Source organism: Sapajus apella, unplaced genomic scaffold (assembly GCF_009761245.1).
Source record: "Sapajus apella isolate SASKATOON/1434 unplaced genomic scaffold, GSC_monkey_1.0 scaffold6, whole genome shotgun sequence".
Classification (NCBI taxonomy): domain Eukaryota; kingdom Metazoa; phylum Chordata; class Mammalia; order Primates; family Cebidae; genus Sapajus; species Sapajus apella.
The window spans coordinates 11,641,956-11,662,824 of NW_022436946.1; the positions used below are offsets into that span (position 1 = coordinate 11,641,956).

A 20,869-nucleotide genomic window follows, 5' to 3' on the forward strand; every position below is an offset into this window, starting at 1 on the left:
TCCTTCCCTCCCCACCGAGATTTTTATCACATAATGTTTTTCCTATTTCTTGAAAGGCATATTCACAAATTGGGTTAGTCCTTTGAGCCTTTAAAATATACAAAGACAGTCTCTTACTGTAATGGATAAAGCAGCCATTTCAAAATTGATCTGAACTTTAATTTCGAAAACTTCTACTTTTCTCTTGTTGGCATAAGTAGAAAATGAAAACAGAAGGTGAATTACATAGTAAAACTTTTGTTTATCCAGATAGACTTTAGCCTTCTACCAATGCTCAGAGAAGGAAGAAAATTTTATAGTGGGGCCTGGTGAGACAGATGGTTTCTGGGTGTATAGAGTCCACTAGCAAATTGGCATTGTCATGACAGCATCCTAAGATTCTCTGGAGAATGGAAAAATAATTTCTAAATTCTTACATAGCTCTTTGCTTACCATGGCACTCAACTCTGAGGGAAGTTAGGTCTCTGGACTAGTTTCTACTCCTCTGTACCATTGCCACAGACCCCAACAGCCAAACAGCCCTCTCCCAGATGTGTGTGTGAGAGTGTAGACGAATCGCCCCCGAGAAAACAGGCCCCTAAGCCAGGCGCCGTGGCTCATGCCTGTAATCCCCGCACTTTGGGAGGCTGAGGCAGGTGGATCACAAGGTCAGGAGTTCGAGACCAGCCTCACCAACATGGTAAAACTGTCTCTACTAAAAATACTAAAAAAATTGGCCAGGCACAGTGGGTCACACCTGTAATCCCAGCACTTTGGGAGGCCGAGGTGGGCAGATCACGAGGTCAGGAGTTCGAGACCAGCCTGACCAGCATGGTGAAACCCTGTCTCTACTAAAAGTACAAAAATTAGCTAGGCGTGGTGGCAGATGCCTGAATCCCAGCTACTCAGGAGGCTGAGGCAGGAGAATCGATTGAACCTGGGAGGCGCAGGTTGCAGTGAGCCAAGACCGCACCATTGCACTCCAGCTTGGGCAACAGAGCAAGGCTCTATCTCAAAAAAAAAAAAAAAAAATGAGCTGGACATGGTAGCATGCACCTGTAATCCCAGCTACTCAGGAGGCTAAGGCAGGGTTGCTTGGACCCCGGAGGCAGAGGTTGCAGTCAGCCGAGATTGAGCCACTGCAGTCCAGCCTGGGCAACAGAGCAAGACTCCATCTCAAAAACAAATAAACAAACAAACAAAAACAGGCTCCTATCCTGCTGAAAATGAGTCTGAAGAAAATGGTCATGTATAAGAGAATGTATATAAAAGTCATTCTTTATGTGATATAACATGACATGCCAGTAAACACAAATGTTTCCATGATAATGACCTTAGTGTGATTTGCTGGCACTGGCATCACTAGAACAAGAATGAGAAGTTGACTGTAGGACCCTTGACAGGTCTCACTGGGGCCCGCAGGGTCCTTCTTTTTGAGAAGGGGAGAAGTTGGGCAGTGGGAGAACCCGCCTGGTGTGTGTGGGAGGAGAGCTATCTTCCGGGCTCCCTGCCAACCCTCTCCAGGTTACAGTGTCTGCCGTCTTGGCTTTCGTCTACTTGCTCTGTTACAGAAGCACACAGCCACTTCCAAATCTTAACTTTCTTGGCTGCTATACATTTTTGCTACTTTTGTGATTTTTAAAAATCCAGGTTAGGTTGGGTGTGGTGGCTCACACCTGTAATCCCAGCACTTTCAGAGGCCGCGGTGGCTGGATCGCTTGAGCTCAGGAATTCGAGACCAGCCTGGGCAATGTAGCAAGACCTTGTCTCTACAACAAATAGAACAGAAACTAGCTGGTGTGGTAGCGTACCTCTAGTGCCAGCTCCCCGGGGGACTAAGGTGAGAAGATTGCTTAAGCCTGGGAAGTCAAGGCTACAGTGAGTCGTGTTCGTACCACTGTTCTCCAGCCTGGGCAACTGAGTGAGAACGTGTCTCAGGAAAAAAAAAAACAGGTTAATAATTGTTCTTCATTAAAAGTATTGTGAAATCCTTGGAATATGTCATTAGAGATATTTATGGGTAACTTATTTTTCTTAAATATGTAGAGCCAAATTGAAGTATATTAGAAAAATGTTAAATCTTTAGATCTGAATGTCATCCCAAGGCAATCTCCATTAAGAGATTGGTTTTAGGATAAAATATCAAATTATCTTATTTTCTCAAATATATATTAATTAGACATTATTATATACTAGTTAAATATCAGCTAACAAATTATACCATCATAGTAGCTAACCGCCTGCCTCTCCTTCCTCCCTCCCTGCCTTCTTTCCTTCCTTCCTCAACATTCTTCTCATTGAGCTACCTCATTCAGTGTTGTATTAACCTCTCCATTTCTTGATTCTGTGGAGCATCAGAACGCCACTTGCCACCCCACATAGTCAATTCAGTGATCTTAGAGCACATTTTCCATCTTTTTGCTTATTCATCATGATTGGATTACTTGCAGCACTCTCTGCCAGAGAAAATGTTTGGTTCTTCATTTTTACATGTTGTTTCTTTGTTTGTGGGTTTTTTTTTTTGTTTTTGTTTTTGTTTTTTTTTTTTTGAGAAAAGGGTCTTACTCTGTTGAGTCTGTTGGCCAGGCTGGAGTGCAGTGGTGCACTCATAGTTCACTGCAGTGTCAACCTCCTGGGCTCAAATCATCCTCCTGCCTCAGCCTCCTGAGTAGCTAGCTGGGAATACAGGTGCACACCACCAGGCCCAGTTAATTCTTGTATTTTTTTTTTTTTTTTTTTTTTTGTAGAGATGGGGTTTTGCTATGTTGCCCAGGCTGGTCTAGAACTCCTGGGCTCAAGCAGTCTGCCTACCTTGGCCTCCCAGCGTTCTAGGCTTGCAGGTGTGAGTCACCAAGCTCAGCCTTGTTCTTCTTAACTGTATACAATTAACAAGTCTTAGTGCTGCTGTCAGTGACAAAGATCCTGAAATTGGTATGGAAATGAAATGTATAAGCCTTGTATTTTGTCTACCACTTCCTACAGGTCCCTCTCCATAACTCATGTGCAAATGTCTTCAGGTTGAAGTGAGGGTTTCATTTGTATGTATCCGCGTAGTACGTGATTGGCTGCTTAGTTGGCTTATTCATTCAACAGTAATTCCTTGAGTTACTACTCCTAAGTAAATATTTGCCCTGAGTCCAAATCTTATTCATCTTCATGGCCCCTCCTGCCATTCACTAGATCACTGTGATGCACAGATGCATCCTTCAGCCAGCAGTGGTGGTCATTTAGGACCCAGATGCACTCCTCAACCCTTTGTAATGTGTTCTGAAGAAGAGCTCCTTCAAGCATAAAATTATAATTCCTTTGTAAAACAAGGACTTATTGATCAGTTTCTGTGTGCCAGAGACTGTGCTTGGTGTTGGAGATGTAACAGTAAACCAAACGCAAGAAATCTCTGTCTTTGATGGAGCTTTGATATCACGGGGAGGCACTATGAGCAAATGCAGTCATGCATCGTGTGATGACAGGGATACATGCTGAGAAATGCATTGTTAGGTGATTGGCCATTGTGCAAACATCATAAGATGCACTTACCCAAACCTAGATGGTATAGCCTACTACACACCTAGGCTGGATGGGTTAGCCCAGTGGCCCCCAACTTTTTGTCACCAGGGACCGGTTTCATGGAAGACAATTTTTTTATGGATCGGACTGGGGTGGGTGGGTCAGTTTTGGGATGAAACTGTTCCACTCAGATCATCAGACATTAGTTAGATTTTTATAAGGAGGGCACAGCCTAGATCCCTCACATGCGTAGTTCATAATAGGGTTTGCGCCCCTGTGAGAATTAGTTGCTGGTGCTGATATGACCGGAGGCACAGCTCAGGCAGTAATGCTCACTCGCCTACCACTCACCTGCTGTGCAGCCCAGTTCCTAACAGGCCACAGATGGGTACAAGTCCACGGGGCCGGGGACCCCTGGTATATAGCCTGTTGCTCCTGGGCTACAGCGTGTTATTGTACTGAATGCTCTATAGAGAATTGTGACACAATGATATTTGTGTAGCTGAACATAGGAAAGGCACAATAAAAATGCAGTAGAAATGATGAAAAATGGTGCACCTAAATAGGGCACTTCCCATGAGTGGAGTCTGCGGGACCGGAAGTTGCTCTGGGTGGGTGGGTGGGTGGGTGAATCAGTGAGTGAGTGGGCAGGTGGGTGAGCGAGTGGGTGGGTGGGTGGGTGAGTGTGATAAGTGAGTCTGGTGAGTGAATGTGAAGGCCTAGGGCATTATTGTACTCTATTGTAGGCTTTATAAACACTGTATACTTAGGCTGCACTAAATTTATAAAGAAATATTTTTGTGGCCAGTTTTGGTGGCTCACACGTGTCATCTCAGCACTCCGAGAGGCCAAGGTGGGAGGATTGCATGAGCCCAGGAATTCAAGACTAGCCTGGGCTATAAACTGAGACTCCATCTCTACGAAAAAGAAATATGTTTCTTTCTTTACTAGTAAATTAACCTTAGCTTACTATACCTTTTTTACCTTATAAGCTCTTAAATTTTGTAAGCTTTTTGACTCTTTTGTAATAACACAGCTGAAAACAAATACATGGTACAACTGTACAAAGATATTTTCTTTATATGCTTATTCTGTAACAGCTTTTCTATTTAAAATGTTTTTCTTATTAAACTTTTTTGTTAAACACTAAGACACAAACACACACATTAGCCTTGGGCCGCAGAGGGTACAGGGTCAGGAGCACCAATATCCTTGTCTTCCCACTCCACATCTTGTCCTACTGGAAGTTTTTCAAGGGTAATAGCACCCATGGAGCTGTCATCTCCTGTGATAACAATACCCTCTCTGGAATATCTTCTGAAGGACCTGCTGAGGGTCTTTTATAGTTAACCTTTCTCGTAAGTAGGAATACATTCTAAAATAACAAAAAGTATAGTATGATAAATACATAGAACAGTAACATAGTCATTTATTATCATTATCAAGTATGTACTTCGCATAATTGTATCATATTTTGTTTGTTTTTTGAGATGGAGTTTTGCTCTGTCACCCAGGCTGGAGTGCAATGGCATCATCTCAGCTTACTGTAACCTCCGCCTCGCAGGTTCAAGCTATTCTCCTGCCTCTGCCTCCCAAGTAGCTGGGATAACAGTCACCCACCACCATGCCCAGCTAATTTTTGTATTTTTAGTAGAGACGGGGTTTCGCCATGTTGGCCAGGCTGGTCTCGAACTTCTGACCTCAGGGATCCCCCCGCTTCGGCCTTCCCAAGAGCTGGGATTACAGGCATGAGCCACCGCCCCCGGCCTCAATTGTGTCATATTTATATATGACTCAGGGCAGTGGGTTTATTTACACCAACATCACCACAAGCAGGAGTAATGTGTTGTGCTGTGGTGTGATGGCTGTGGCATCACTAGGCAATAGAAATTTCTCAGCTCCATTATAATCTTACGGGACCACCATCATATACATGGTCTGTCATTAATTGAAATATCATTATGCTGCACATGACTGTAATTTTGCTCTGTTAGAAAGTGGCATGTGCTCTGGAGTAAAATAAACTGGAGGGGCAGTTGCAATATTAAATGAAAAGGATAGGCCTTACTCAGCATGGAGGTGATTGGGATTGAAAGAATGAGCATTTCTGAAAGAACGTTTTAGAAACAGGAAAATCATTCATTTCTGGAAGAACATTTTAGAAACAGAAAGCAGCCAATGCAATAAATGTTGCTTGAGAGCGTATGTGGGGCCAGGTGCAGTGGCTCACGCCTGTAATCCCAGCACGTTGGACGACTGAGGTGGGTGGATCACCTGAGGTCAGGAGTTCAAGACTAGCCTGGACAACATGGTGAGACCCCATCTCTACTAAAAATACAAAAATCAGCTGGGTGTGGTGCTTGTAATCCCAGCTACTCTGAAGGCTGAGGCAGGAGAATTCCTTGAACCCGGGAGGCAGAGGTTGCAATGAGCTGAGATCATGCATGCCATTGTACTCCAGCCTAGGAAACAGAGCCAGACTCCATCTCAAAACAACAACAACGAAAAAGAGTGTATGTGACATGTCAGATATCAGATGCTGCAAAATGCAAAGATTAGTAAGATATCTGTACACGCCTAGAGGATTTTACAGCTACAGGGTAGGGAGAACTAAGTAGAATGAAGAGTAATATATATAACCTGCTGTTGTAAGTGTTGGGCGTATAGTACTAGGTGGAAAAGAAATTCCTTTGACTTGGGTAGTGAGGAAACGGGGGAGGGATGAGGTGAAGGTGAAGTAGGTAAGAAGAATAGTTATGGGGCTATTGCCACAGGCGAAAGGTCACTGAGGACTGAGACCAAAAGAATAGTTGCGTGAATGATGAGGAAGGGGGCAGTGAAGAGATAGTGGCATTCTGGAGTTAGGAGACCAATTGCAAGTTTTAGTTCTGCCCCTTGCTGTGTTCCTTTGGATGCATCACAGCCCCTTTAAGGCATTAATATCCTTATGTAGAACGTGGGAGTGGAATAAGATTATTCTCTCTGAGCTTTTTAAACAAGCAGTTTATTCATTCTTTCTTTTTTTTTTTTTTTGGAGGCATATACATTTTTTTATTTAAAAAATATGTTAAAGAGAGCCAGGCTCAGTGGTTCATGCCTATAATCCCACCGCTTTGGGAAGCTGAGGCGGACAGATCACCTGAGGCCAGGAGTTTGAGACCATCCTGGCCAACATAGTGAAACCCCGTCTCCACTTAAAATATAAAAATCAGCTGGGTGTGGTGGTACGTGCCTATAGACCTAGCTACTCCAGAGGCTGAGGCAGGGGAATTGCTTGAACCTGTGAGGCAGGGGTTGCAGTGAGCCGAGGTCATGCCACTGCACTCCAGCCTGGGTAACAGAGCCAGACTCCATGACTCTGTCTCAAAAAAAAAAGGTGAAGAGAAAATAATCTTGCTATTTGAATGTAATTATTCCAAACATAGAAAACACACAATAAAAACAGGTGAAGGGAAGCTACTATAAAATAACAGCTTAGATACTTTTTAAGGATCACTTATAGTGAATCTAGAAATGGAAAAAAAATCACAGAGAATGTGTTTAGCGCTAAGTGCAAATGCCGCTGAGATGCTAATGGACCAACCCTGCAGCTGTTCTCCAGCGGCCTAGGCCTGCTCTCCTCTCCAGCTTTCCCATCCTGGGTCTTCCTGCCCTGAGCCATCTTCAGAAGCCCCTGGCGAGGGCAGCGATGGACACCACCTGCAAGATGGCCTCCAGGCCATGGAGCACCAGGAGTGTAGTGCTGAGGGCCCAGTCTGCCCACAACACCAGGGTCTGCCAAAGCAGGAAGTGGACAGAAGGGTGATGCTGACTGTGGCGGCCAGGCTAGTGGCCAGCAGCCTGTCAGCCTCTGTCAGGTTGCGCCTGGTGTCCAGGTATAACTACTGCTTCCAGAGTCCCCATCAAAAACAAGGAGTGAGATTGAGGACCAGGTAGCGGTAAGGAGGGCTGAACACCCGACCTCACTGCGTGGCTGCCATCTTGCCCACCCTCTTATTCATTTGCTAAGTAAATATTCAGTCCTGCCAATATGTCAAGCATTGTTCTAGGTGCTGAGAAGCCATCAAGTGAACCAGAGCCCCTTCTATTGAAGGGCAGATCATGGGGAACAAACAAGCATCATACAACACCGGGTGGTGACGAGTGTTATGAAGGTCAATAAAACAATGGTAAGGAGAGTTCTAGAGCAACAGGACTGTCATTTTAGATTGAGTGTCCAAGAAGGACTCTGAGAGTCATCATTAGAGCAGACCATCAAGTGACACAGGAGAACATCACACAAGTGGGAGTTGAACAATAACTTATGGACACAGGGAGGGGAACATCACGCACGGGGGCCTGTCGGGGGGTGGGGAGAGGGGAGGGAGAGCATTAGGGCAAATACCTCATGCAGGTGGGGCTTAAAAACCTAGATGATGGGTTGATAGGTGCAGCAAAGCACCATGGCACATGTATGCCTGTGTAACAAACCTGCATGTTCAGCTCATATATCCCAGAACTTAACGTAAAATTAAAAAATTTTAAAAAAAGAATATCACACATGGGACTGCCTAGAAACCTTATTCTAGTTATCCTGTGAGAGGAATAGCCACACAGCAGAGCAGGTAGGCACTGAGCAAGGGGAAGAGTGGCGATGACTTTGGGGGAAATAACCAAGGACCAGATCACATAGGACCTAATTGGCAACAGTAAAGATTTTGGATTAGTTGCTCCTGGGTGATAGGAGGGGTCACTGGAGGAGTTGAGCAGGAAAGTAATATGATCTGCTTTATTATTTAATGGAATTTTTCTGTAGGAAAATTAGACCATAGAGAGTGGAAGACACAAGCACAGAGACAAGACAATAGGCCATGGCAGTAATCCAGGCAAGTGACAGCCAAGCATGGCTGGGCCCAGAGTAGCGGTGGTGGGGTTTCTAGGTTTATTTGGGAAAGTGAATCCTGCGGGATTTGCTTAAGTTACAGGACAAAGAAGAGTTGAGGATAACTCCATCTGTTATTTTCCTAGCTTGGTTTCTCTAGAATCTCATCACAAAAAATATTTGACCCTCTAAGAAATTCTCACCCCTTAACCCTTCCCTCTTCATGTCCACACTCATCCTTCCCCAGTTTATATTACATGGCCTGCGAGTGTACTCACCTCTTTGCACGCATTTTCAACTCTGCAGGCTCCTTTTTCCTTCTGCCACTTTCCTGGCAAAGTCCCAACTCCAGTTTGATCCAACTTTTCCTTGCTTTGCACTAAAGCCTAAGGCTAGAGAAGAATGTCAGAGTATGTTTCACTGCAAATGCACGACTTCAAACCTCAAGTGCTGCCTAGCAGTCCTATATTAACTCATCAGTTCATTCTTCCACTCTCCCAAGTAATATTTCACACTTTCTCAACTCTCCAAACACAACTTCTTCTGCTTCATTTGCAGATCCTGTCTGCTTGGTTGGATATGGATTGAGTTTGTCCCCACCAAAACTCATGTTGAAATTTGATCCCACTGTGGCAGTGTTGGAAGTTGGGACCTAGTAGGAAGTGTCTGGGCTATGGAGGAAGATCCCTTATGAATAGCTTCATGGTGTTCTCTGGCTTGGTAGTGAGTTTCTGCTCTCTCTCTTGATGGGATTGGTTCTTGTGGGAATAGGTTAGTTCCAGTGAGAGTCAGTTGTTATAAAGCCAGAAGCCCCTCAGATCTTCCCCTCATTGCACATGTCTGCGTCCCTTTTGATCATCTCCACCATGTTGTGACACAGCATGAAAACCCTTGCCAGAAGCCAGGGCTGTGCCCTTGAACTCCTCAACCTGCAAAACCTCTTATTTAGCAAAAAGAGCTAAATAAACCTCTTCTTTTTATAAATTACCTAGTCTCATATATTCTTTTGCAGCAACAAAAAACAGACTCATTGGCTACAGTAGGAAAACAAAAGCAATCAGGGGTCGTATTTTTCAACATCAAACCCATCAGACTTCTTACATCTCCTCCTTTATGGACTCACCCTTTCTCACCATTGCGATGGGTGAGCAGTCCTTACTCCTCTTCTGCCCTGCTGTGATGCAAGCACCTAGATGAGGGTCAGGCATTTCCAGTGGGATGAATAAGGCCAACCTCTCAAGGACCTTGTATTTGCAATTTATTCTTCTCTTTTAACCCTAATCAATTTTATGTCTTGATTGCATCATAACCACCATTATACAAACATGTTGTATTTTCTTTCATGTTGAAGAAACCCTTCTTTGACCTTTCATCCCCCTCAAATTTCTACCACATCATTCTGTTCAACTTTATAATTAAACATGTCCAAAGAGCTGTCTAGACTTGCCATCTCCACTTCCTTTCTTCACAGTCTCTTTTAAAGCCCCTCCAAACAAACTTTTATCCCCAGCACACACTTAAACTATTCTTGTTAAATCTACCAGTCACCTCCACGTTGCCAAATCTAATATTTAATAGTTAATTCTCAGGCTTCACCTTACTCAGCCTCTCAGCATTTGACATTGTTTATGATTCTTTTCTTCTAAGAGTACTTGGCTCTCATGACACGACACACTCCTGGTTTTCCTCTTCCCTCACCAGCCACTGCCTCTCAGTCATTTGTTGGATGGTCCCTTTCTTTCAAATATCTAAAAGTTGGTTTAACTCTGGAGCTCAAACCTAGAACCCCTGCTGCTCTGTCACAGGCTCACTCCCTGGGTGATTTTATTGAGTCCCATGGCTCTAAGTACCATGCATGGATATTTCCTAAATTTATGTCTTTAGTCTACACTCATGCAGTTATCTGCTTACTGTTCATCTCCCCTGAAATGTCTTACATGTGTCTCATTTGTCCAAATCCAAATATGTGATTCTCACATTTCTTTTAAAAGAAAAAACAAAACAACCTCCCTCCCTCCTTTCATAGTTTTCCAAAATCAGCTCAGTAAACCACAACTCCATTCTACCAGTTACTTAAGTCAGGAACATTGGGCATAGTCTTGATTCTTTTCTTTTTCTCGCACCTTCAGTAACTTCTGTAGGATTACCAATTTTTGAAACACTTTGAAAACCTCAATTCATTTGAAATCAGGTGGGAATCCAGGAACTGCTGAAAGGGGCTCCAAGCCAGCAGTATGGTCTTCCGAGATAAGACTAAGACCTCTAACCATGATTCATGTTATTAAGATCACCCTAACAGTTGGGATCATTTTAAATACACAGTGCATGGAAGTCAGTTTGGAGGGGAAATTTGATCTGGAAAACCTTTATATTTCCTAGTAGGTGTTGAGGGGAGGGGTATGTTACAAAGAGCAATGACTATATAGAAGGGATGCATGAGTTAACAAATTAATTGACATCTAAAGAGGTATTTCTTACATAAAGCATCTAATTTGCATTCAACAAATATTAAAAATCCATTATGTGCTTAAGACGAGTTGTTGATAAGGCAAAGGTTAAGGACATATAAATTAGAAAAGAGAGCCTGGAGGACGTCTATTCTGGTTATTTACTCTGGCAAATTCTTCTAGAGTAATTATCCTCATTATCCTAATGTGAAACACCAAGTAGGACTCCATGTATTTTGGTACAAAGAAAGGTGTTTTGCTAATGAGATCCACACATATCTTTGATGTTCGAAGTGGGAATATAGTGTAGCAAGAAGAAAATTGTTTGAAGTATTTCCAATTGTATATGTTATGCTTCTCATCTCAACATAAGTATGATGCATGGAAAAAAAAAGTGCTATTGGCAAAGCAATTTAGAAATTCCAGAAAATAAGCCAGGCGTGGTGCTGCATGCCTGTAATCTCAGCACTTTGGGAGGCTGAGGTGGGCGGATCACTTGAAGTCAGGAGTTCCAGACCAGCCTGGCCAACATGGTGAAACCCTGTTTCTCGCACTTCCCCCTGTTTTAAATTATAAAAATTAAAAAAAAAAAGAAAATATAAAAATTAGCTGGACATGGTAGCATGCACCTGTAGTCCCAGCTACTCAGGCTGAGGCAGGACAATTGCTTGAATCTGGGAGGCGGAGGTTGCAGTGAGATGAGATTTTGCCACTGCACTCCAGCCTGGGCAACAGAGTGAGTGAGACTGTCTCAGAAAAATGAATAAATAGAAGAAGAAGAAGGAAATTCCAGAAAATACCTTTTTCTTCAACTCTGAATGAAAGAGTATGCCATTGCTTTGTGTTCTATTTTTGACTTTTTTGTCCTTTCAGTTTTCAGCATATACCAACTACTGCCAAAGAGGTTCTTGCATTTGAAGGGAGGTCAGTTATCAGTGCCAAAATACGTACTCTGAGTTGACAGGGAATTTTTCCACCTGTCATTATTGGAGGTTATATTTGATGGTATGTTCACTGAATCTGAGAAACATTCACAGAGTCCCCATTGTCGCAGCAGAAAGGATAGCAACCATGAGTTATGCAATCTCTTGCGTAAAATTCACCCCTAAAGAGATGCATTTTTGGCACTCAACAGTTGGCTTTAATAGTAGTGATAGAGATAGAAATTTCCCTATTTCCTGTTACTCTTTGAACTGGCATGTCAGCTTCTGTTTTAGGCTTTGTTGATAAGAAATATTTAAGTCAAAGGAAGACTTTGAGAAAAGATAGTAACCTTGCTGCCATACCTGTAAACACAGGAGGCTTATTTAACATGATGCTTGAGAGTGTTGGTTTGGGGCAGCTTTTCCACCTGTCAGAGCTCAGTGGCCTTGCATAAGTTGTTCCACCTGTCAGAGCTCAGTGGCCTTGGATAAGTTGCTTTCGTTGGTGAGGTTCTGTTTCCTCAACTGTAAATAGATAAAGCCACCTGTTCTGGTTTGCTTGGGACAGCTCTGGTTTACAGCTGTTATTCTGAGTAATTGTTAATTGCACCCCCTTTCGTTCTCAAAGTGTCTGGTTTTGATAAAATTACTTAGTTACTCTACCTGTCTTGGAGAGTTGGTGTGAGGTTGAAGTAAATTAATGTTTGTGAAACCCCTAGCACAGTGCCTGGCTCATAGCAGGTGCCCAAATGACGATGATGAGTATTATTAAGCTGCTTGGTATTTCAAACCATACTTCAAAGAAAATGATTCAATAGACCATGTCTGTTTTTATAAAAACATGGCCAGTCTCCCGAACATCTTGTCTTTTGTTCCACTCACATAGAATTTCCTGCCCAAGGCAATAAATTTGAGAGGTATCAGCAGCTACTGACAGATTTCTGATTGTCGTGCCTTGACAGGTTATCTGTATGTAGAACTACCAGTGATTATGCTATTGCTAACTTGTTCATCATGGAACACGTTAAAATATAGAACTTTTTTACAAATTAGATCTTATTTTCCATAAGAAGCCCCATGAAACAGATTTTTTTTTTTTTTTTGAGACGGAGTTTCACTCATGTTACCCAGGTTGGAGTGCAATGGCGCGATCTCGGCTCACCGCAACCTCCACCTCCTGGGTTCAGGCAATTCTCCTGCCTCAGCCTCCTGAGTAGCTGGGATTACAGACACACACCACCATGCCCAGCTAATTTTTTGTATTTTTAGTAGAGACGGGGTTTCACCATGTTGACCAGGATGGTCTCGATCTCTTGACCTTGTGATCCACCCGCCTCGGCCTCCCACAGTGCTGGGATTACAGGCTTGAGCCACCGCGCCCGGCAACAGATTATTTTAATAGCTGCTTGGTATTTCGAACCACACTTCAAAGAAAATGATTTAATAGACGATGTCTGTTTTATAAAACTTTGGTTACTCCCCCAATCATTATAGTAAAAGATTAAATAATTAATCTGAAAATGGAGACTCAGAAACATGAAAAGGCTTTCTCAAGATCCCATAGCTCAAAAGCACCAGGGAGCGTGTGAATGCGGGCTCCTTGGAGCTCTTTTCTTTTCACTCCACCATGCTGGTTAAGCAAAGGGCAAGATTACTAAATTACCGCAGTTCCTCCTCATTATGTCTGATTTTGTCCTTTCTTATTCGTCTTTGACTTGTCTGGTACACTCAATTTTTTCTTCCCCTCAAAAAAGTTTTTAAGCGCTACTTGGTCTCAGTATATGGATTCCGTTCTTGGCCTAGGGTAGCTTACAGTCTGGAAGTGATTACTCTGTATGCAATCATGTGTTACTGGGTCTCTTAATTTCAGGACACTGTAGAAACACAAATGAGTTGATGCTCACTGCTCTGCAGTTATGGCACCTTCTTACTCTATGCCATAGCAGGTAAAAATAAGAAAATTGGGGTCTGTCATTCCCAGGCCTTTTTGCCTGCAAACCAGCAAGAGTATCTCTAGTGACCCATTCCAGTTTCTCTTGCTGTTTACATCCCACTACTCTATAATCAGGGTCTATTCATACCTGCCTTCTCTTCCAGATTAATGGGCAGCATCCCTATCTTGTTGATCTCTGTGTTTCCAGTATGATGCCAAGTACCTGGCACACGGAAAGGCTCAGGTGCCAGGGACTGTGCTCAGTGCTATATGGGAATATATTCAGTATTTGTTGCAACCATGCAAGGTAGCTTTGATTATGCCCATATCGTGGATGAGAAAACTCTGTCTTGGAGAGATTAGATCACTTGCCTAAGATCACATAGCTTTTAAATACTGAAACAAGATCTTTCTTTTTTAAAACACTTTTATTGAAGTATAACTTACATAAAATAATCTATACATATTTAAATCTATACATATTTAAAGCATATAACTTAACAAATTTTGACATATGTATACACACAGGAGACCATTACCATAATCAAGATAGTGAACACATCTGTCACCCCTAAAAGCAAAACCAGGGTTTAAACCTAGACTCCAGAGCTCATGTTTTCCTTCTAGCAATGAGCGTACGGGAAATAGAGCCTTTGCCACAGCCCTTTCCTCCTAACCATTCTCTTATGGGGAGTTTTGCATTGTTGAGATAATACAAAGAGCATCTTTTACAACCCAATTGACCATCAATTAAAAAATGAATAAATCAATGTAGTACTGGAGTGGAATGTATACCCTAGTGAAATGAATGAATGATAGTTTCACACAGCTACATGGCTGTGTCTTAGAAAGATAATAGTAAGACAAAAACACAAAGAGAATAATACTATTTTTATAAAAGTCAAAGCAAATTTATGCACAGATACACATACATGCACGCATATACCAAGAGTAATTATGAACACAAATTCAGGCTAGTGGTCACCTCTGGGGAAGCAGGGAGCTGGGATGGGGACATGAGATGCAGTTTATTAGTAATATTTTAGGTCATGGGTTGGGTAGTGAGTTAGTGAGTTCTTGAATATTCATGGTGTTATATAATTTTTATACATAATTTGTTATACCAATATATGATTACAAATAAGACATATATGTTCTAATTAAGTATTTTCATTAATTTGAGGAAAGGATCACTTCATATGGGACAGTTAAGATCCAAAATATTTTAATTCGCTGTGTGATAAGAAAGTTTAGAGCTCTTAGGGCCTGGTGTGGTGGTTCAGACCTGTAATCTCAGCACTTTGGAGGCGGAGGCAGGAGGATGGCTTGAGCCCAGAAGCCTGAGGCTGCCATGAGCCATAATCGCTCTGCTGCACTCTAGCCTGGGCGAAAGAGCCAGACCTCATCTCAAAAACAACAGAAAAAGAAAGTTTAGAGCTCTTGATAAAGCAATTAGATTTAAGGTAAAGGGACTAATATAATATGTACGAAAGAATGAACAATGAGGCTAGGCACCGCGACTCACATCTGTAATCCCAACACTTTGGAGGCCGAGGCAGGTGGATCACCTGAGGTCAAGAGTTCAAGACCAGCCTGGCCAGTGTGGCAAAACCCCAACTCTACTAAAAATACAAAAATTAGCCTGGCGTAGTGGTGCATGCCTGTCATCCCAGCTACTTGGGAGGCTGAGGCAGGAGAATTGCTTGAACCCAAGAGGCAGAGGATGCAGTGAGCTGAGATCACGTCACTGCACTACACTCCTACCGGGGGGACAGAGTGAGACTCTGTCTCAAAAGAAAAGAAAAAATGAACAATTAAAGTGACTTAATAATATGGATGTGGAAGTCACCCGTAGGCCATTATGGAGTTGCTAGATGAACCATGAACTGTGCTTCTATGTGGATTTATTTCCACTACCCCCACTTTTTCTGTTGTTGTTGACACCAGGAGAAAAAAAAAACAAAAAGAAATGTACGGAAGACAGAAAGAAGTCAGAGTCTCTCATATCTAAGTCTGCTAAAGGCAGAAGAAGGACATAGCCAAAAAAGGCTGCAGACATTTTGGCACCTTATGAAACTATTAAGGATCTTGAAAACCAAGAGTCAACACAAGAGATTTAATTCTAGGAGGAAGAGCATCAAAGACTAAGTGTCTTCCAAAAAGGACTGGAATGTATGTTGGTGTCTTTAAATAGTGCTCTATACAGTTTCATCTGTTCTCCATTTTCATGTAATAATTCTAAATGAATACTAAGTTTAGCTCTGGCTACAATTCCGTTTTCTAACTTTTACAAACAAATCAAAACAAAAAAGACTGAACTAATTTGTGTTTCTTAGTTAATCCCACTTTTGGATCAGTTTGCTGTTCTGAGAAAGAGAGCATATTTTATATGAGACTATATGGGAAAGAGACCCTATTTCAGGCCCCACACTGCCTGTCTGGTGGGAGCTTGTTTGATTTCAAGGTAGGACCTAGCAGTCTGTACAATGCAGGTCTTCCAGCATCCAAAACTACAAAGTAACTGTCGGTGTTGCCTGTTTCTCTCCCTTTCAAAATGAAGCAATGTGACACAAGGAATCATGGCTTACGTTTCATTTGTGACTCTCCATTCCTTCCAGGACCAGGATATGAGGTACTGGTGAACATTATTGACCAATTGACAGATCCCAAAACTGCATTTAAATTCTGAGAATAAAGCAATCTTAAACTCAGTTTTTTAAAAAGTCACCCTATATTGAGGGATTTCATTAACATGAAGCATTTGAAAGCTACTTGGGTCATTCTATTCTCTATATGGGGAGATTGAGTTGATCAAAACATAAAGCTGGTAAATGACAGTGCCAAGATGCTGGTACACACTGTTTTTTACTTGTACAGATTTTCAAATGGTTTTGTTCTTATTGACAGATAAAAAGGGAGATTTTGTTTTGAGACCAGAAGACCTAGTAATTTATTGTAAATATTGCCACAACCTTGTTATTTTATACTGTTTCACAGGAGAGACTTTGGAGTCAGTTCTGGCTCCTAATCTCAGCTGCCCCTTGTGAACTTTCCAAAAGTCAAGTTACTTTACTCCTTTGAATCTCCACTTCCTTATTTATTAAACAAGGCAAATACTGTGAAGATTAAGTGAGTTAAGTTTTATAAAGCCTGCACCCAGGGCAAGGCATATAGCCATCAGTTACTAAATGGTGGCCCTTCTGAAGCTCAAATTCTGAAATAACCTTCAATGCAATTCTGATTTGAAGCCTCATGGAACTTATATTCTTGTTGGAGAGACAAGATTCACAAAATATATGTGTACTAGTTATACGTACTAAAGAGGAAAAAAGAGAGCAGGGAAAGGGGACACAAAATATTAGAAAGAAGTTGAAACTGAATAGGATCAACAGGTGAGACCCCAACAAAAGAAGACTCTTAAGGGGACCTAAAGGAAACAAAGGGCTGTCTGTGTAGATGTCTATGGGAGGAGCATTTCAAGCTGTGGGAACAGCAAGTGCAAAGACCCTGAGGCAGGAGTGTCCATGGAATGTACAAGGTACAGCATGGAGGATGGAGTGCCTGGAGTAGAATACATATGGGAAAGAATAGTAGGAAATGCAATCGGGGAGGTAACAGTGGCCAGCTGGTAGATCATGTAAGGTCTTAGAGGTCACAGTAACGACTTTGGAGGGTTTGAACAAAGGAGCAACATGATCTGACTTACATTTCTGAAAAGATCCCTTTGCCTGCCGTGTTGAGAGCAGACTATTAGAAGGGGAGGAGCAGGGGAGGATGGTCAACAATGGCAGGAAAATGGAGATAGTTAAGAGGCCAGTGTAGTAATTCAGTGTTACCATGTCCATCTTAACGGGCTAATCATGTTGTGTTCTGCCATTGAGATACAGGAGGTTTTTCTGTGCCCCTGCTGTGTTTATACACACTGGGAGGAATGGGAGTCACATCATCCTGGAAGTCATCCATCCTGGTGTTTTATGTCCTTTAGTAGATTGCGGTACTGTATCACAGTCACATTTGCATATAACTTTATCTGTGCCCTGCTTGTCTGGGAAATTTTCTTGTAAGAGAAAGGAGCACTTTACAAAATGGACTCTCTTTGTCAGTTGTCATGTTCGAGTGATCCCTGGTGATTGTCCCTACGGGGAAGTGCTGTTTCATTATGAGAGTTATCGATTCTGACACTATCAGTCAACTAGAAGAAAGGTAGGTTAGTGGGGCTGATGAGCACCATTGAGATGCTTACAAACGGTGGACAGTAATTCCTCCTGCTCCCACGGCAGACGTCACGTGGAAAAGCGAGCCCTCACTACAGGGCGTAGAGAGCTGTAGTCTGAAACCTTTACTTTTCTTTCTTTTAAATCTTTCTGGTTAGGATTTGCTTCGTATTGCCATCAAAATTTATACTGTAATTCAAGGTTGCCTGAAAAATTATATGTATGCATGTGTATCAGGAAATTGGAGTAATCCTCTAATTTACTAGCTTGAGATTCAACCTCAGACATGTGGCCTTTATACAAACTGCCATGAAATTCTTCAGTGACATTAATTTTAGTGTACTTGTGTGTGTGTGTGTGTGTGTGTGTGTGTGCACGCGCGCATGTCTGCATCTGAAGGGTAGAGAATATGTATTATAAATCAAATTTAGCAAGTGTCGCAACCCCAAAAAGGCTGGAAGCAATTGATTTACATCAGTGTGGCATAGCTGCTGCTGGCTCAAAAACCTCTTTGATTATCTTTAAGGATCTGTGTGAATTTTAACCCTTTTAACCAGAATCAGATCAAATATCAACGGATAGAGTACAATTCAGTATTATAAGACACCAGTAACATGCTCAGTTTATAAATGGAGTGTATTTGTCCATTTAATTACAAACATTGTCCTTAAGTGGAAAAGAAATTGGATGATCATTCAATGTATATTATGTATTAAAACCGTCAAGTAAATGTATTGAGATATCTAATTATGTGATTTATCTTTAACACCTGCCTTTATTATTGTTAGTCTCCTGTGGTAAAAGAAAAAAATAAGTACGTACGCGTCAATTCGTGACTTTGCTTTTCTAAAGTCATATTTATATCAGTACCACCTTCATATCCATGATTGTGTGTGTGTGTGTGTGTGTGTGTGTGAGAGAGAGAGAGAGAGAGAGAGAGAGAGAAAGAGAGAGACTAAGTCTTGCTTTGTTGCCAGGCTGGAGTGTGATGGGGCGATCTTGGCTCACTGCATCCTTTACCTCCTGGGTTCAAGTGATTCTCCTGCCTCAGCCTCTCGAGTAGCTGAGATTACAGAGGCTCGTGCCACTATGCCCAGCTAATTTTTTTGTATTTTAGAAGAGATAGAGTTTCACCATGTTGGCCAGGAAAGTCTCAACCTTGTGATCCGCCCGCCTCTGCCTCCCAAAGTGCAGGGATTATCGGCATGAACCACTGTTCCCTGCCTATATCCATGATATTTAACAGTCATAGACACTTTCACATTTATCATCTTATTAGGTCCTCAGAGCACCTCTGTGGATGCACAGAGATAGGCTCTGTGGCCCCATTTTACAGCAAAGGAAACATCAATGTTTAGAACAGACTCGGGTCTTTGGATTCTTAGTCTAGGGCCTTATTCCCAACACCAAATTGTTTTCATTAGCTCTTACCTAGTCTTTTTCAGATTTATAGAGCTCTAGTAGTTGTAGAATAAACACAGATTTTTGCAGCAAGATGAATGCAGCAGCAGTAAACAGTGATGACAGTGTTTTTATGTTTGAAATTTCTTTTTTTGAAGCGGATTTTCACTCTTGTTGCCCAGGCTGGAGCGCAATGGTGCGATCTTGACTCACTGCAACCTCCACCTCCCAGATTCAAGTGATTCCCCTGCCTCAGCCTCCCGAGTAGCTGGGATTACAGGCATGTGCCACCACGCCTGGCTAATTTTGTATGTTTAGTAGAGATGGGGTTTCTCCACGTTGGTCAGGCTGGTTTTGAACTCCTGACCTCAGGTGATCCGCCTGCCTCGGCCTCCCAAAGTGCTGGGATTACAGGTATAAGCCACCACACCCAGCCTGAAATTTCTAACCAATGCATTTCTGTATTTTCTCATCTGTGTCCTCTTAGAAACTTGCATTAAATCCAGAAAGGTTAAAACATGCCTTGTAAAGATAAATAAATCCTCAGGAACATAATGTTAAATGAAAGAAATATGTCACAAAAGAAAACAGATAGTGTGATTCCCTTTATAGAAAGTTCAACTATAGATAAAACAAAACTGTGGTATTAGAAGTCGCGATAGCAGTTACCCTGATTTGGGAGTATGTGGTTGGGTTGGGGGAGTGTATTGAACTGAGTGCTGGTTGTACAGGTATTCCCTTTGGGAAGGTTCACTGACTTTTTATTCTTCAGTAAAATTCTTTCTAAAAGCTTTATTTTCATAAGTGGTAGTTCCATTTAAATGCTTCAGACTTAAAGAGCAGTTCTTACATATTTATTTTATATTATAAGCTCCATTTCCCCCACAAAAGTCAATTACCCATTTTGTTGTGTTCCTAAGCACCTGCATTCATTTGGGCTTCTTGGAACATCTTAGTCACAGAACCAGCTGCCGTGGAGCCAGGGTGAAGTCCATCATAAAATGCTTGCCAACACAACTTTCTTGCCTGCACTCTTTCAGGTGTTATGGGAAAGAAAGGTATTGAAGAAGGGCTCTACAGTTAGGATATTAATCCATATCAAAACAGACACTGCTAGAAATGTTTTCTAGCAGAATTCTGATTAGGCAGAGCAGGGCTTTAGTCAGCTTCTTATAATTGAACAATTTCACACTGATTTTTTCCCATGTAAGTGGCTTCAGAAGAGCAGAAATAGTTGAACAACAATAGCTCTATCATTTTCGAAATGTCCCTTAAAGTCAAGGCCTGAAGGAAATAAGATTGAGGCTAGAAATTACTTTGAGCAAAACTAAATTTTAATAAAAATGGAAACTGATGGCCACAGCCATGATATTTGTCTCTAGGCTTTAACGTTAAACTAAATCCATGAGCTTGCCTTTCTTTTATTTATTTATTTATTTATTTATTTATTTATTTATTTATTTATTTATTTTAAGACAGAGTCTCCACTCTGTTGCCCAGGCTGGAGTGCAGTGACATGGTCTTGGCTCACTGAAACCTCTGCCTCCTGGGTCCAAGCCATCCTCCTGCCTCAGCCTCTCAAGTAGCTGGGATTATAGATGCCC

At 42.0% G+C, this 20,869-nt stretch overlaps 1 protein-coding gene across 7 annotated transcripts in view; it reads left to right on the forward strand.

Moving 5' to 3' along the window:
* NHSL1 (NHS like 1) overlaps positions 1-20,869 on the forward strand; it is a 264,623-nt gene that overhangs the window by 218,340 nt on the left and 25,414 nt on the right. The gene's annotated exons all lie outside the window — the stretch shown is intronic.